At 39.8% G+C, this 13,594-nt stretch overlaps 1 protein-coding gene and 1 long non-coding RNA gene across 2 annotated transcripts in view; one reads left to right on the forward strand and one right to left on the reverse strand.

Moving 5' to 3' along the window:
• CA10 (carbonic anhydrase 10 (inactive)) overlaps positions 1-13,594 on the forward strand; it is a 157,654-nt gene that overhangs the window by 19,729 nt on the left and 124,331 nt on the right. The window lies entirely within an intron of this gene.
• The window catches only part of LOC149915381 (uncharacterized), a 177,155-nt gene that overhangs the window by 10,903 nt on the left and 152,658 nt on the right, over positions 1-13,594 (reverse strand). The gene's annotated exons all lie outside the window — the stretch shown is intronic.

Genomic DNA, 13,594 nt, shown 5'->3' on the forward strand with positions numbered 1-13,594 from the left:
AATCTGAAATAGTCTTAACACTCAGAAATCATGAAATAACTGAAGTAGGGTTACGTGCAAGGGTTGTGTGGGAAAAGACACTAGTTTAGCATTTTTTCAGTTTATTGCAGAGGTTGTGGGACACAGTGAATTAAAAAGGACTGCAGGAAGAGGAGAAGATAGTCACATAGACTTCTCTAGAGAGTAGAATTTTATCCCTGTCTCGCCAGAATTTGAGTTGCTTGGCAACTCACTTTAATCAAACTTTTCAAGGGTGGTCACTGATTATACATTTCCTCACTCCCCTGAGGCCCCATTTGCAGAAGAGCTGAACAGATACAGCTAAAAAGATCAATGGGAGAAATTTTTTGTTTGAATTGAGTGAATCAAGTCCAAACACAGTAAAAATCATGCAGTGGGGCCACAAATTGGCTAATCAAAAGTTGGGAATATCTTTCTTTCAGGAGTTTGAATTGTGTGCAAAAAAAAAAAAAGAAAACATGATACTTGTACCTTGAAATGCTAGCAAGACTGTGACTGAAGTGGCCTTTCACAGCACTGCCTGGTTGGTTTCAGATAATGAGCCTTTGAGGTTTTCTTCTGCACGAGAGCTGAAGCAGCAGCCCTTGCTCTCTATCTCAGACCCAAGTGTTAGGTTGAGAAAAATGGAATCATACAGACAGGAAAACATAAATGAGACTCCTCCCTTTAGACAGATGTATAATTCCAAATGTTCCCTCCCCCACTTCTCCTGCAAACATCTACTAGCTTACCTAACCTAAGAACTGCTCGGTTCTTACATAATTGCTAGGTGCATGTTTGGGTTTAGATCTTGCTCTTATGAAGTCACTCTACAATTAGACCAGACTTCATTGGAAGAGAAAGGGGATCAGGCCCCTAAGAAGACAGCTTTTGTTACCTATATAGAAGGAAGAAATGCCCAGAGCTATTATAGCTTTGTAACTGTAGGAATCCTATTGTCCACTTTGCCTTAGACTGAAGTTTGGACAATTTTTCCTTCCTAAAGGCCAGACAGATATTTCTGTTATCTGCTTGAAGAGAAGGAGCATACACTAAAATTTGTCTTATTTTTGTCACATTATTATATGATAACATTAGCTAAAACAAACAGAAATGTCTGTGTTAGCATTCTGAGTTGATTTAAGATTGAGGTTGTGTTTATAGCTCGGATGCTAACCTGGCTAGTACTGTGCAGGATTCTCTAGACTGAAGTCAGCTGAGTTAACAAAGCCATTGGGTTTTCAGATAAGACTTTGACTTCCTTGGGAAACAGCACCAAGGAGAAGAGGAGGGCAGGTTGAAGGTTGAAAAAGCAGCTTTAATGCAGAATGTCTGCAGATGGTGGCAAATTGTCCTGAGAAAATAGACCAGTGCATGTCTCTCTCATCATTTTGTAGTGCCAACTCTATCTCACCCTAACACCTGTGCACTTTGTGCCACACCAAATTCCGGATGTGGCTAAACACAGATAGGAGGAAAGTGGTGTTGTTTTAGCAGGTGTTTGGAGATCAGGATTTAACATTTTCCTTAAGTCAATATCTAGCATTTCTTTTTCTTTAAAACTGGGGTGACTGAAAAGTCGGTTAGAGGAAAGAAGAAAAATATTGGTACTTGAGATCACAGGTGATGTGACCTCAGATTTGTGCTTTTTGAGACAACGCAAATTTGCTAGGCTTCTGGGCCACCTTGACATTTATTCAGGTTGCAGCAGTGGTGTCTGTGGATTACCGCTGTGCTGAGCAGCAACACAACAGTTATGGGCTAACATTTTAATGTGCACTTGGGCTCTGATATGTGACAAGTCTATAATTGCATATTGAAAATCCTTTAAAGATGTATTAGTGATCACTTCTAGATAATTGACTTAATTTCCGAAGTGGAATGCCTAATTGTTTGGGTTTTTATTTGTTCTCAGTAGTGTAGTTTGATGGTTCACCAAGCCTTACATGTTTCATTGTTTTTGATTGTTATTTCTTTTTCTATTCTTTGTAGAACAGCTAAGAAAAAGAATTAAAAGAAAGCAAATAATGACATCTCTGTGCAGTACAGCTTGCAAAATGCCAGTCATGCCAAAGAGTCATTTTACTTATGGCAAATTTACAAAAACAAACAAACAAACAAACAAAAAAACAGCAATTCTTTTAATTAATTTCCACTCAAAGGAGAAAGTTTGTTCTGCTGTGAGCTGTTTCTGGAGGAGGGGAGAGGGAAGAGTGTAGATCTCCTATCAACTCAAAAACAAGTGCTCTTATTCCTACAAAGACCGGCAGAATAAGTACTGCCCTACAACAACTGGGTAAATATTGACAATTCTTGGACTGTCTTTCAAGAAAAGCATATTTTAAGAGAGTATTAACCCCAAATTGATTATATTCTTTGAACAGCCTTCTGGTTTTGTGGAGTAAACAGACCTCACTTACTTCCTTAATATCAGAGGTTGTTGTTTTGTTTACTGTCCTGACATCTCGCTCACACTCAGGCTGCCTTCTGATGGCAGAAAGTAATGAAAAGAAGCAGTGAGTGTTTGAAAAGTAAATCTAGCAGCATTGGGCAGAGCCGCCTATGGCGAGCGAGCAGCTGAGCTGTGCAGCAGTATGAGCTCAGTGCAACGTTCTTCATTTCTACCTGGGATTGCAGTTGGGGAGATCAGAATTAAAAAAATGCGCACTCAGAAACAAAGACTGGGACATGGATGCATCTCAAAAACCTTGTGTGTATTCTGGAACTGTATTCAGAGCATATTTGAGGTAGAATAATTCCTATCAGTTTAAATCTTTTAGAATGGGCCTAGAATAAGCTGCTACAAAAGCACCTTTGATCAAGATATTGTGTTCTGCAGATACTTGTCGGTCTTGTTAAATCATATTAATCCTCACTAGTTCAAGAAACAACAACCCTTAAAGTTACATAAACTGCTTGCATTAATATGAGTTACAGACTCAAGCTCCTTACATATACTCGTGTATCAGTAAGAAGACCACATACACACATCAGTTTCAGAACCAGGAGGTGAAGGCAGGACGTGGTTGAACACACAGAATGGAGATACGTACAGTGAGGTTTGTCCTAAGGTCTGAAGGGCCACAGAATAGTTTAAGGCAGGTGCAGCTGTGGTTAAGCTGTTTGCTCTCCAGTTAAATAATGGGGTCTTTTAAGCTTGTGAACACAGATGGTCCTCTGTGATTTGTGCTGCTTCTAGCATATGACCCCTGCAACTCTTTGGTGCTACAAATAGTATGAAAAATAAATAAGAACAGTCTTATCAACATATTGCTGCACAAAGTTGTGTTGGGGAAAAAAACCAACAGATGCTGCATACACAGAACCATAAGGATTTAAGAAAACACATGATTCCTTTTAGGTATATGGCTGGATCAACCCCAAGAACGTGTGGAAGGGGAGGGACTGATCTGACTAAATGTAAAACAAGTTAGCATCTTCTGATACTTAGCTCAGTTGCCTGTGTAGCTGAGTGAAAAGCTGGCACTGTAGCACTCCAGTTGCAGTGAACCTGGACTGATATGAAGTTGATTGCTGGAAAGGACTCTGCTGTAAGACTCTTTCTTTGAATCCAGTTTTGTCATCCAATTTTGACTCTAGCATCTGCCTAGCAGGGCTCAAAATCCATTTTACAGAGTCAGTAATATTGTTTGTTGCATAACTGGTTGGTCACCCAGCCAGATGTAACGGACTTCGATTTGTGTGCATTATTCATCAGCCCTCACTGGATTTCCCTGGTGGAGAGCACAGAGTTTTGCAAACAGCCAGACAGGCATTTGTGTGAAGGGAGGCACTTAAACGTGCACTCTTCACTCAGTTTCTCCTGGGTACTACTGTGACAGTTTTAATGCCTGAGAATAATGTCAAAATGTCTTAATTTTATTTTTCCACAAATCAAAGTTTGTGTTAGATTTATTTCAATATTCCAAATGTTCTCTTATTTTTATGAATAGTTTGCGTAACATTCAGGATTTTATATACTCCACTTGAAATAGAGGAACTGAGATGTTTGGTGTGTTCTAGTGGGAAGATGAAAGGGCTGGAAGTAGCTTAGTTCCTGCAGCCTGACTGCTCCCACTGGCACTGATTTCTGCATGCGTTTCCACTCAGACCTTCTCAGTTTGTGCTCTTCACTGCCCAGACATAAAACCGATCTCAGATCGAATCCCACAGCCATAGCCAAGTTATCCCACTGCTGCTGATAGATGGAGCTGTCTGTATCTACTTGGATATATATATGTCATGTGCGACTTCAGGCGAATCCTAGCAAAGGAAATGTCAACAGATCTGTGCTCAGCAGACTATGGTTGATAACTTTCTTTCAAGAGTGTGGCTGCTGTGAAGTGGGTGCACTGGTTGGCCATGGCTTTTCCATCTGTACCAGCAACCCTTTCTGCACACATAAAACAAAGACTGGAGTGTCGGGAAGGAAGCAGGCACAGGACACGAGGGCATGATTTCTGTTAGATGCCGTATTAATGGACTACGTCTGTAGTTCTGCATACCCCACTGTTCCCTGTTCCCATCCACAGTGCTCAGCAAATGTGGAAAACACTCAGCAGGCATTTGTGTGTAACCAGGTATGGATGTCTGTGTCTACAGGGTTTGTAGTGATTTCTGCAGACAGCTGCAGAGAAGAATTTGTCAGTTGTCCTCAATTGTTCTTAGAAGCACACTCAGATAAAAATTTAAAATGATATGGAAATTAACTGAAAGAAGGAAAGCTTCTCTAAGCCCAACTTTCAGGACTTTTCTCTCTATCTGTAGTAATTTGAAAGCTGCTGTTCTGGGGCTCTTGTGCTCACTGCTAATGCAGCACGTTGCTTTGTACTACTGCATTGTGGTTGTGTTTAGATAGGAATTTGGAGAATATCTATACATATCAATAGATGGATAACTGCTCAGCGCATTTATAAATGAAATTACGTGGGCAATGAGTACTATGGATGGACAGGATTTTCTGTACTACTGTCATAATCAGTATTTTGCACAGTAGGTGGAAGGCAGCTGGTGTTTATGGCAAAGTTTCTGGAATGATCCCATCTGCAGCTTGCCCCATAGAGTGTGAAGGAGGCAGGGCTTTCACAGCTCCTTGTTGTTTTGTTCTTCTGTTTTGGTTTTTGTGGGTTTTTTTTCAGTCAGAATCTCAGCATAAGATAAATCACAGCATAAGAGCAATCACAGAGGTTAGCAGAGAAAAAGACCTTTAAAAGTATTCAGAATAAACATAGATAAAATATGGGAGAAAGCTGGGTAACATGCAATCCTGTTTGGTTTTCGAAGGGCACTTGAAACTGCCAGGCATCTGTTTGAGATAAGCAAGGCCAATAAGAACAGAAATATACACATTTAAATGTCCACCTTCCATTTCTGATCCCGAGATGGTGAATAAAATAATTTCCTCTTGCTACAGAGAAATATAAAAGACTGTCTGAAACTTCTGTGGGTTTTGTCTTGGGAGAAACAGGACCACACAGACAAAAAGAAGAAAAGCTAGGAAATCCCTTATGAAATCATTGCAGTGGCATATTTCTCTACAAAATTTCTTTACACTGAATATATTTTTAAAAAATTCTTAGCCTTGGTGTTTCCTTTCTTTCTCTTTTATCTTTGTCCAAAGTTTCATCTCTCAAAGACAAGGAGCGTAAGCTATGACAAAAGGTGGTTTGGTGGTTTTTTTTTTCCCTACATGGGATTTCAGCCTTTAAAAAGAATAAATTAGAAAGCAATTGAAATTCTAAAATGAGGCAGGGAAAGGCAACCAGCACAAAATATCTTTCACCTTAACCTGAGAGAGAGAGAAAAGAAGCATAGCACTGCTCTTGAGTAATGGCTAAAGAAATGGCCAGGAGGGATGAATGAGGGACACCTCTGCAAGGTTCAAGAAACTAAATAGAGTTCTGAGGAATAAATTGCTCTCCACAGTCATCCACAGTAGACACAGCTGCATCATTTCAGACCAGACATATTGTTGGTTGGGGTGAGTTGCTGAAAATATTTCTGAAATAACAGAATAACAGCAGAGATCCAGAGTAACACTGCTGTCTCATGAAACTGTCCAGAGAGGGGAGGGTATGACTTTGTCCAGCATCAGTGGATAAACACAACTGTGGGCAGATGGATGAGAGAAGTAATCTCTGAGGGATATTCCACAGTACTGCAGGGAGGCACAGATAGCGAGAGGCAGAGTGATTTGTCTCCTCCCCATCTTTTCCAGATAAAGGGGTGAATACAATGCTTCCAAGACAGGAAAATTTGGGGAGATTTCTGCACTTCTGAAAATAATTGAAAATGAACCAGTGAAATCTGGATGTTCAGGAATTGATATGGCTGTCATCACTCTAATAGCTAAGCAGTAATTAATGAATTGGAATGTCGATGCAATGCAACATGGCTGGCAGCTGAGAAGAGTAAGACATGTTCTTTTCTTATCTGTTTTGTCTTATCCTGGCAGCTGATCTGACTGGAATGACTTCTCCCTCTGGTTACTCTTCTCATTCCCCCCCTGCAGTTCAGCTTTGCCCAGTTATTTCTCATTGTTTAGTTCAAAAGTCTGAACAGCTGCTTTTCTGCGCTTCCTAGTTCGGATGGCATTTTGTCTTAGCGCTGATGGACACTTAGGACAGTCAGGTGGTGGTGAAGCACTGTACTTCAGTGTATCCATATAGCCTAAGTAAAGGAGAGTCAACCTATAAGGAAGATTGAGGTTTAGCTAGAAAGTTGCAAGGCGTTTGGTTTCTGTTAAGAAACATCTAGTAACAGTAACCAAGAACCAACTTCTGCTGAGGAACTGAGGAACTGCAGTGGTGAGGAAGAACAATAGCGAGAAAGTGCTGCATTATGATGGGATCTGACTTCAGATTTCCTGTCGAGATTTCCAGGCAGACTGAAGGCAGCCTTTATGCTTCTTTCTTTGTCTATGTCTACTGTGGAAAATATGATAATTGTATTTATTAGGCATTATTAATTCATTGTGTATGATGTAGCCCTCTCAAATGTTTCCATATCACATTCTGGGCCACAGGCTTTCATGAAGCTGTAGAATTCAGCATGACACGAGGCAGCTGTGTATTTTGAAGGATCAAGCACCTAATATTGATGCCATGCCATTTGTCTTGAGGTTAATTGGAAGACCTTTATTTTTTACCCTTGAGTTTGCCTAAGCAGTGATGAATATTAAATTCTGGGCACAGCTCCCACAGGGTAAGACTGCTGCAGAAATCATTTTACTGAAGCCAAGGAAAAGAATGAAAAAGATCTGCCTGTGGCAGTTAATGGGACATTCTGTCTGTTTGTTCTTTTACTGACTGGTAACTTTGTGTTTAGAGAGTACAAAGAGCAAGCAGGGTCAGAAACCCAATGAGATGTCAATATCATACATGCTTCTGAGGAAGGAACTTAGTGGTTTCCTTTTAAAGGAAGCCCTATTAATTAAGCATTAATAATGTATTGAAGTTTAAAGGCTCAAGGATATTGAGGCCATTTCTTTGAAGATGCTGTGTCCTAAAACTGCACTGAAATTAATAGGAGAGGAAGGCATTCAGCACAGTGTACAGAGCTGTTGCAAAGTTTATATCACAAGATGTCTTGCTTCTTCTTACTGTGCTACATTATAGAGCTCTTCAGACTTCATATCTAGACATGATTAAGCAGCTCATTGGAGACAAACTGCCCTATGTAATGCAGTGCAGAGCAGAACTATGATGTGTGCTGACACCTGCATCAGAGACTCTGGAAAACAGTGAGAGACAAATGGTATTAAAGTGGTTTAGGTTCCACGTAACCCAAAGCATGCCATCAGTGGCTGTCTTGAAACACAAGGTTCTGTGTCTCTTGCTTAACCCCTTGAATTTGTCACCCCACCTACTATCAGTATTTTGCTCTCCTTGCTGCAATACAGCTATGTATTTTTCTCCTACATTAATTAATTTGCTTTGATTTCTTCTTTTGATTGACTGAAAGCTGTAGGTGCAATATGTGGTTTTGTTCACTTATATTAAAATTCAAATAACAGCTGCATGATTGGGCATATATCCTTTATGGAAAAGTGCTGCTTACGAGTGGGAACCCACCACCCAAACCCATACATTTTTGCACCTTCCTTTAACAAGCACCTAATGAGCACAGTTATGTGGGATTCCTTCGACTAAATCCTGCTATTTCCTTTCCTGAACACAGTGGGATGGTAAGCAGCATTACAACCCTTATTTTAAAGTTAGATAAGTGAAGGTGCTCAGTCACCTGCAAGATTAATAGCAAAGGAAGAAGGGAAGTTGTGAAGGCCTTCCTGCTGGCTCTGTGCAGAGGCCCTTAGGCTGGCTATCTCTTACCTTTGCCCCTTTCCTTGCTTTTTAAGTTTAGAAATTCTTCAGTCAAATGATTCACAAATGCAGTTGACAGAAAGGTAGAAAATAATGCCTGCATAAGACACGGTCCCTGCAGATCAGGGCTGGACCACACACACACTTCTTATTCCTGAAAGTTCTGCTCACAAGGCTGTAAGCAGAATGCTCTTCCTTCAGTATGAGGTTCAGCAGTGGCAAACATCTTTGTTTATGGTTCCTCAAGCAGCATTTAATGGCTTTGGATGCTCAGTGGCTCTCACCAAAAGCCAACTACATAGAGGGAGTAGATGCTGCTGTTTGCTATGTTGTGATATTATGCCACATTGTTTGTCACTACTACCTGCATACATATGAGCCTGCTTGTATAAAATCTCACCCTTTGGCCCATGATTTTAATTGTAGTCAGATCAGAACACAAAATTACAATAAGTAGAAAGTACAGAGAGAAGTCAATTCTCTGAGCCATAGCAGAGTTCCCATGGTAGTGCTTTGCTTTTGCCCTCAGACATGATAAAAACAGGTCACGTCCATTTTGCTTCTGTTGAATACTGTTTGGAATTCACAACAGCAGTGAGAGCTTTTACACGTGGGGATGGTGGAAGAAGGATTTATGGAATTGGAAAGTATTAACTTAATGAAAGAGCATTTGCATGTTTTCTGAGTGAAACGTTATCCAGAAAGAAAAAAAATCTGGCATAGCTGATGAAAGCATTTTGTTTACTGATCCCTTTATAATCCTTTGTTTTCTTTTTCCTCTCTCCTCATATGGTGATGCATTCAGTGTAGTCTGTAGTATTCATAGGCAAGCTAACCTTTCTTGTCCTGTAAGTATTCAATTATAAATGATGCTTTATATACTGCCTGAAGTGCGTGTAGCGTTTTTAATATAAAAGGCTGCATAAAACATCTTAAATAATAGCTGCATTATGTAGAGACTTGTTTTAAACAAAGTGAACATTAATTATAGAAGGCTGAATCTTAAGCTAATTGCACCTGCTTAGTTTCCCTGCTGTCTGGTCCACTTTGTACAAGTGTATTCCATTTGATTTAAGAGGCATTTGTTGGTATGAGCCAAAAGCTCATACTTGTATACTTTATGTACTTTTATGATTCAAGATGTCAAAATGATGGTTTAGACTGAGAAACTCTGTATTCTATCCAAAGTTCGGGCAACCCATTCTTGGGTTAAACACTGTACAGAAAGTCCATGTAAAATGTAGTAACTAATAATTCAAAATAATTACAAAATGCATGTATCCTCTGATATCCTGGGAATGGAGTTTAGCAAAAACATTAAATTTCTACTTGCGTGAAAACCAAAACAACAAACAGCCAACCACATCCTGCACTGTTCTCTGTAAGGCCAATTTTCTAAGTCACAGTCTTCTAAACCACTACAAAAGCATCTAATTTTAATTAGCAATAAATTAATGCCTTACATTATGTTTATTACGAAATTATGCCATTTTCTTTTTAATCTCATAACTGTGGAAATGGGGTAACAGTTCTAAAACTGATTTTTATCTATTTAATGCCAGAGCAATGCTAATCAGGTCATCAAAAGTAAAACCCTTAGGATGTGAAAGCAGCACACAGAGTGAACAACGTCGCAGTCAGAGGAGTTCAGATCAATACATTCAAATACAGAAAGGCTTTTCTCCAACCTCGGTGAGCCTGGCTCTCCACAGTCTAGCATTTTTCATTCCTGTGGAATGATGGTGAAGGGAATGAAGAACTGAGATCTGGGAGGATGCTGCTGGCTTGTGCTTGGATGTGAAATGCATCGCCAACAAACCTACTGTTTGTTTAAGCATAGAAAGTAGATAACTAATTGTTGAGTGCTCTGTTTACATCTTCCAAATGGGCACACTTACTGTGAGGCTTTTTATATTAATTATTGCATTTTATATATTAGTGTTAGCCTTCCAACAAGATGCAAATCTTATGCAGATATAACAGAATCTGCATTCTGGTACCTGGCTTCTGAGACAGTGTTATCTTTGAGGATTTTAAAATAGTTTTACAGAGCACACAACCTCCCTTTGAATTACAAGCCTACCCACTTTAACCTCTAAGCCAGACAGAGTTAACTGATGAATCTGTGGCACTGGCACCTTCTGGCATTTGCATCTACATCATGTTTTTATGATCCTGTATGGCACAGTTCCCCTATGGATGGAAGTCACTAAATACTTGACATCTTGCAGGGTTTAGCCTTTAATTTTATGCTCCACAATAAGATACATCTCCAATAACCTGAAAAAAATGAAAGCAACGTGCTATATCTGCTCTAAATAAATATCCTGTCTCATCTACAGCAGCTGCACTGAAATAGATCTGACATAACAGTGTTATATCAGCACAACGAGTAATCTCAGATCCTAGTGATTTCTGTACTGAAGAGAGAACACTGTAGCAAATGGAGGTCATTTCAATAACCTTTAGCACTTTGGACAATTGTGGTGTTTTGGGCTGTCTCTGTTAGTGGCAGAACGCATTGCTGGGGCTAACACAGCTGCTGCAGAACTGCTGCACTCTGCTCAGTCAGCAAAGAGTCTCTTCAGCTGGACCTGATTATTTCAGTCCTTATAGAACCAACAGTGTTTCTTGGAATCCAAAGGCATGTAAGTGTTCTATACAGTTTCCTACCCTGGGTATTTTTAACTAAGCAATAAAAATGTAAGTCTGAGGTATCAGAAATGAGTGTTTTTTTAGATACTGAACCCCTTCCTAGAAATACAGAACTGGATTCTAGACCTTTTTTCCTTCTCAGTATCTTATGTGACAGCTCATGATAAAACAAAGCTGCTGCCATGTAGGTGCCTCCCTGTTCTGGTAGTAATACAGGAGCATCAGAACCCTCAAACAAAGCATGCCTGTCTCTGGTTGTGGTACTCAAGCAGAATTGCAATGGAATATAGTTTTCCTTTAATTGAAATAAGAAGGAAGTTGAGAGAATTTTTTATTAGCAGTGTCACGAGATGGCAGATATGAAGAATCCTTTTCCTTGGCAATAATTCCTGAGCCATAAGGTTGAACCTGTTTATCCAGGCACAGTGCCTTTCTGTCAGATGGGCATCGGTACAACACAGGGTCTGTACAATTGGTATATGAGCATCAGGTGTAAGCAGCCCAGATAGGATTCCCAGCAAGGACTGTCCATATGTCTGTTAATTCTAATTTTGTATTCCTTTGTTCCATTACTAATCCGAGTGTGGGTCTATTTCAGAAATAGAGAACAGCTTTTTTTTTTTTTAAACTCCTGCTACAACTTCTTGTCTACTTTCTAAGGCAGATTGATGTAACAGGTCAGGAGAAATTTCCAGAAGATGTTGACTCCTTCCTGCCCTTACCAGTCCCTTCTCTGTCTGCTTCCAGAGAAATGAGAGCTTTATAAATCATCTTTCTAAGCAAAGCTTCTAAGCAAAGCCCTGTATGATCCATCAGAGCAGTAAGCTAGATTTCACACACATGGCAGAAACCTTTGTTCAGTCACTCTGTGCTATTTTGGTAAACTTTTACCTGGACTGGTGTAAAACAGAGGATTCAAGGTTCAAACAAGAGCGTGGTGGTGGGCTTTGCCTGCCCAGCTCCTCTCAGAACAGCTGTGTGCCTTTCTCCTTGACTTTCTCAGAGGCCTCAGTTTTCTGGGAAGCAGCAGTAACCCACTAGTGCTCCCACCTTACCTTGGGCTGTGGGAAAACAGCATCTTACTGTATTCCATCTTTGTGTTTCATTTTTATGTGTATATTGAAGAGACAAGGATCTGGTATCTATGGAAAGTGAGGAGCAATGGTAGGTCATGCTCTTCTCTGATAAAGTGATTGCGCAGACATCCAATTACTCAGTACAAAGCTTTGATAATCTGGTTTTCTTACCTCATACAGCCTTTGTTTCCATATTAATGCAACAGATTTGAAAAAAATGTCACAAATCTTAGTTTTCCTGATACTGCTTTTGGAATTAGCCTTCCTACACGTTGGTATACAGTACAAAGCAGAACCACAGAGCTGCTGCCTTCTGATTTTGGTTTAATTTCAATTCTGAGTACTGGATTTTTGTTGTTGTTTCCTTCTGGACATGACACATCATTTAGACTGGCCACAGAGTGGGAAAGCTGATACATTTTTCTATTGTACAAGCCTCCACTAATGCAGACAGCAAGTAGTTCCATTTGGAAGTACTCAGCCTCCCTTCTCAAGCTGCCTGCATCTGCACAGCAATTTCTTCATTCTTTTCTAAGGTGCAGCTGCCTCTGGTTGTGTGTAGCAGCTTTAACTGTGCATGTTACTAAAAAGTTGATTTTAATACAATTTAATTTTCTGAGAAGTACTATGTGAAAAGTGATTGTTGTGCTTTTGGAGGAAAAGATACCAAGTGAGCCTATTGCTGAAACAATTCCTGAAATCTTTGAGGACTTCTGCTGTAGATAAGCATAAAAGTAACCTCCATGAACCAGTGCTGAGATTCAAAAAAAAAAAAAACCAACAAAACCTAATAACAGTTCAGTCTGAGTATGAATATTTTGCTGCTCAGATGTTTTGGATTGTGGCTTGGGGTTTGCCATTTTCCAAGTGTTTGTACTGTGCAGTCCAAAGCCAGACATGGTTGGAGTTCTCTAGACAGAGATATAAACATTAAATGAAGGTAATGTCCTCTGCAAACTGTAAAGAGTACACAGTGTGACAGTCCTTTCAGTTTAATGTGTCACCAACCAATTAATGGAACAAGCATGAGTACCACAGGGGGATTTCTATATTCACATGTACCCACTCCACAAGTATGCCTGGATTTCTGGTCAGCAGATAGCAGCGGTCCTTCTCTCAGTATGTTTAATTAACTTCAGCTTTACTTCTGGCTGCAATTTACAGTTAGTTAAATCATAAATATTGTTTTGTTAGGGATAGAACAGTATGTAGCCATCCTCATCTTTTAGTCTGAATGTCACATTCCCTCTGCAAGTTTTAATGACAACAATTTTTGTTATGTTGCTGGAACTTTTCCCAGGGTAATTGTGCCTTCTGTATACAGTGTGCAACTGAGAAACAAAACTGCAGCAGAAGGCTGCAAAGCCTCTCATCATTCATAGTGTGTATTTATGTTACAACTCTTAGACCTGGTGAAAGGATTGAAAGTATCCAATTAAAGAAAATAAAGGAATTAAGCTAGTGATGTAGAAGATAGCTGAGCTTTCTATAGCTCAAGGAAAAGATTGCTCTAAGCATGGAAATTCAAGCATGCAGAGTTGA

Source organism: Phasianus colchicus, chromosome 20 (genome assembly GCF_987193195.1).
Source record: "Phasianus colchicus chromosome 20, bPhaCol1.hap1.1, whole genome shotgun sequence".
Taxonomy (NCBI): Eukaryota; Metazoa; Chordata; class Aves; order Galliformes; family Phasianidae; genus Phasianus; species Phasianus colchicus.